The 4,814-nt window shown below is 49.3% G+C and overlaps 1 non-coding gene across 1 annotated transcript; it reads right to left on the bottom strand.

Annotated features, from left to right (window-relative positions):
- Nucleotides 1-3,399: 3,399 nt before the first annotated feature.
- LOC138352271 (small nucleolar RNA SNORA17) lies at nucleotides 3,400-3,481 on the bottom strand. Its single transcript, XR_011222740.1, has one exon. It is a non-coding gene; the product is annotated as a small nucleolar RNA SNORA17 (small nucleolar RNA).
- Between the last annotated feature and the right edge of the window lie 1,333 nt (nucleotides 3,482-4,814).

Below are 4,814 nucleotides of genomic sequence, written 5' to 3'. Positions count from 1 at the left end.
GTTCTGAAAGCGTTTTATATGTGGTTTCTATTTTGATATTTTCGGTTTTGCATAGCGCATGAGCTGGAACTTATCTTAAAACCATATTTTTTTTTCTGTGGCCCATTGAAAGACCTGATTTACATCTGATTGGAGGTTCGCCGTGTCCTCTATGTTGCCTACTCTCATGAAGATCCTAGTGTCATCTGCAAAGGATGATACAGTGCTATAGGTTGTGTTCTTGTCTATGTCCGATATGAGGATGAGAAAAAGTACTGGAGCAAGCACAGTACCCTGGGGGACTGTACTGGAGCAAGCACAGTACCCTGGGGGACTGTACTGTAGCAAGCACAGTACCCTGGGGGACTGTACTGGAGCAAGCACAGTACCCTGGGGGACTGTACTGGAGCAAGCATAGTACCCTGGGGAACTGTACTGTAGCAAGCACAGTACCCTGGGGGACTGTACTGGAGCAAGCATAGTACCCTGGGGAACTGTACTGTAGCAAGCACAGTACCCTGGGGGACTGTACTGGAGCAAGCACAGTACCCTGGGGGACTGTACTGGAGCAAGCATAGTACCCTGGGGAACTGTACTGTAGCAAGCACAGTACCCTGGGGGACTGTACTGGAGCAAGCACAGTACCCTGGGGGACTGTACTGGAGCAAGCATAGTACCCTGGGGAACTGTACTGTAGCAAGCACAGTACCCTGGGGAACTGTACTGTAGCAAGCACAGTACCCTGGGGGACTGTACTGGAGCAAGCACAGTGCCCTGGGGGACTGAACTGGAGCAAGCACAGTACCCTGGGGGACTGTACTGGAGCAAGCACAGTACCCTGGGAGACTGTACTGGAGCAAGCACAGTACCCTGGGAGACTGTACTGGAGCAAGCATAGTACCCTGGGGGACTGTACTGGAGCAAGCATAGTACCCTGGGGGACTGTACTGGAGCAAGCACAGTACCCTTGGGGACTGTACTGGAGCAAGCACAGTACCCTGGGGGACTGTACTGGAACAAGCACAGTACCCTGGGGGACTGTACTGGAGCAAGCACAGTACCCTTGGGGACTGTACTGGAGCAAGCACAGTACCCTGGGGGACTGTACTGGAGCAAGCACAGTACCCTGGGGGACTGTACTGGAGCAAGCACAGTACCCTGGGGGACTGTACTGGAGCAAGCACAGTACCCTGGGGGACTGTACTGGAGCAAGCACAGTACCCTGGGGGACTGTACTGGAGCAAGCACAGTACCCTGGGGGACTGTACTGGAGCAAGCACAGTACCCTTGGGGACTGTACTGGAGCAAGCACAGTACCCTGGGGGACTGTACTGGAACAAGCACAGTACCCTGGGGGACTGTACTGGAGCAAGCACAGTACCCTTGGGGACTGTACTGGAGCAAGCACAGTACCCTGGGGGACTGTACTGGAGCAAGCATAGTACCCTGGGGGACTGTACTGGAGCAAGCACAGTACCCTTGGGGACTGTACTGGAGCAAGCACAGTACCCTGGGGGACTGTACTGGAGCAAGCACAGTACCCTTGGGGACTGTACTGGAGCAAGCACAGTACCCTGGGGGACTGTACTGGAGCAAGCACAGTACCCTTGGGGACTGTACTGGAGCAAGCACAGTACCCTGGGAGACTGTACTGGAGCAAGCATAGTACCCTGGGGGACTGTACTGGAGCAAGCACAGTACCCTTGGGGACTGTACTGGAGCAAGCACAGTACCCTGGGGGACTGTACTGGAGCAAGCACAGTACCCTTGGGGACTGTACTGGAGCAAGCACAGTACCCTGGGGGACTGTACTGGAGCAAGCACAGTACCCTGGGGGACTGTACTGGAGCAAGCACAGTACCCTGGGAGACTGTACTGGAGCAAGCATAGTACCCTGGGGGACTGTACTGGAGCAAGCACAGTACCCTTGGGGACTGTACTGGAGCAAGCACAGTACCCTGGGGAACTGTGCTGTAGCAAGCACAGAACCCTGGGGGACTGTACTGGAACAAGCACAGTACCCTGGGGGACTGTACTGGAGCAAGCACAGTACCCTGGGGGACTGTACTGGAGCAAGCACAGTACCTTGAGTGACTGTACTAGAACATGCACAGTACCCTGAGGGGGACTGAACTGGAGCAAGCACAGTACCCTGGGGGACTGTACTGGAGCAAGCACAGAACCCTGGGGGACTGTACTGGAACAAGCACAGTACCCTGGGGGACTGTACTGGAGCAAGCACAGTACCCTGGGGGACTGTACTGGAGCAAGCACAGTGCCCTGGGGGACTGTACTGGAGCAAGCACAGTACCCTGGGGGACTGTACTGGAGCAAGCATAGTACCCTGGGGGACTGTACTGGAGCAAGCACAGTACCCTGGGGGACTGTACTGGAACAAGCACAGTACCCTGGGGGACTGTACTGGAGCAAGCACAGTACCCTGGGGGACTGTACTGGAACAAGCACAGTGCCCTGGGGGACTGTACTGGAGCAAGCACAGTGCCCTGGGGGACTGTACTGGAGCAAGCACAGTACCCTGGGGGACTGTACTGGAGCAAGCACAGTACCCTGGGGGACTGTACTGGAACAAGCACAGTACCCTGGGGGACTGTACTGGAGCAAGCACAGTACCCTGGGGGACTGTACTGGAGCAAGCACAGTACCCTGGGGGACTGTACTGGAACAAGCACAGTACCCTGGGGGACTGAGCTCATCACGGTTGATGGTCCGAATTTTATTTTGTTAACAATTACACTCTAGATTCTGTTCGTTAGGAAATTTGTCTTCCATAGCATCTAAAGCCATGTCATAGTGGTCCAGCAACTGCGACAGGCAAGAGCGCCCTGTTCTGAACCCATGTTGTCCGGGGTTATGGAGGTGCTGTGATTCCATGTGTCTTGTGATCTTACTTCCTAACACTCAAAGATTGCTATGATCTGTTTTGTTAGTGCCAGTGTGTATCTTTTTTGCCTCTACTTTATTGCCTCCTTTGTGGAGTGGCTGTATCTCCCAGTTTCAGGTATACCAGGGATAGCTAAATTATCTTGGCACCGTAGGGAGCCGGTCGGCCGAGCGGACAGCACGCTGGACTTGTGATCCTGTGGTAACGGGTTCGATCCCGGGCGCCGGCGAGAAACAATGGGCAGAGTTTCTTTCACCCTATACCCCTGTTACCTAGCAGTACCTAGCTGGGTGTTAGTCAGCTGTCACGGGCTGCTTCCTGGGGGTGGAAGTTTGGTCGAGGACCGGGCCGCGGGGACACTAAAGCCCCGAAATCATCTCAAGATAACCTCTAGATATCTCAAGATAACCGTCTTCAAAAAAATGTCAAGGGCCATGGACAGTTTTTTTTTTTTTTTTTTGCAATTTTGGTGAAGATAGAATTCCAGGAATTCCAGGAATCAGGGCCAAGTGCAGAGTGCAGATTGGCCATGGTCTTCACTCATGGCCACTTGCTAGGCCATGAGTGAACACATGGCCACTCTGCACTCTCCAGTGGAGTCAAGGTGATGTATAATACATGATTTGATGATGATAACACATTCATGTAGATCAACTGGTTTCATTCTCGACACAAGTGGAATCCCAGGTTCGATCCATGGACGAGGGTGGTTGGGCATGTTTCCATTCACCTAATCCCTCTGTTCACCCAGCAGTAAATAGGTACCCGGAAGTTTGTCAACTGTTATGAGGGTTGCATCCTTGGGGGGGGGGGGGGGGGGGAGGTCGGTAGTTCGACCTTTGGGGCGGGGAGGGGGTGGGGGTCTAAAGCATACATGTACACAGGCTTCTTGTCCCCGAAAAAAAAATTATTATATATCTTGTGTATTCAGGGATTCACTAAAAGCTGAATTGCATTTTATCCTCAGTATTTATCTCCTGTCTTTGTTCATATGTTCCGAAGCTGAACATAAGAAGAGATGAACGTTCCCTCTCCTGTGAACAGGAATCCAGTGCTAGATGAACAGTTTGTTTCAGACTCTGCATGAGAACACATGTTTAGGATTCCTCTCTATTTCACTGATGGCCTTTTGCTCTCTTTCCCTCTTCTGGATTCAAAATGGTTCTTGTAGCTGTTGCTTAAGCGTTTCTATATTCTCTACACAGTAGTTTCTATATTATCTACACAGTAGTTTCTATATTCTCTACACAGTAGTTTCTATATTCTCTACACAGTAGTTTCTATATTCTCTACACAGTAGTTTCTATATTCTCTACACAGTAGTTTCTATATTCTCTACACAGTAGTTTCTATATTCTCTACACAGTAGTTTCTATATTATCTACACAGTAGTTTCTATATTCTCTACACAGTAGTTTCTATATTCTCTACACAGTAGTTTCTATATTCTCTACACAGTAGTTTCTATATTCTCTACACAGTAGTTTCTATATTCTCTACACAGTCGTTTCTATATTCTCTACACAGTAGTTTCTATAGTATCTACACAGTAGTTTCTATATTATCTACACAGTAGTTTCTATATTATCTACACAGTCGTTCTTGTCCTCCTTAAGACAGGGTAGAGCGGTCTGCTATTTATTCTCTTCATCTACAGAGAGAATACAGTTCTTGTTCTAATTTGCATCTTTTTCTTCTTTTTTTCTAAGTGGAACAATAATACCAGTATATGGAATAGTTTAATAGTCAATCCTTATAGTATATGGTTTGGGAATATTGTTAATGCTATTGTGCCTAGTTTCTCGAGGCTTATATTTGAAAAATAATACAACATTTTGAGAAAAGTTCAATTAATATAAAGACAATTCTCGATATCAATCCTGCAATGAAACATTCAGAAAACCAATTATCGCGTTCATAGCTGATGGTTTTG

The sequence above is a fragment of the Procambarus clarkii genome, chromosome 52 (genome assembly GCF_040958095.1).
Source record: "Procambarus clarkii isolate CNS0578487 chromosome 52, FALCON_Pclarkii_2.0, whole genome shotgun sequence".
Classification (NCBI taxonomy): Eukaryota; Metazoa; Arthropoda; class Malacostraca; order Decapoda; family Cambaridae; genus Procambarus; species Procambarus clarkii.
This window is presented reverse-complemented; position numbering and strand designations above follow the sequence as displayed.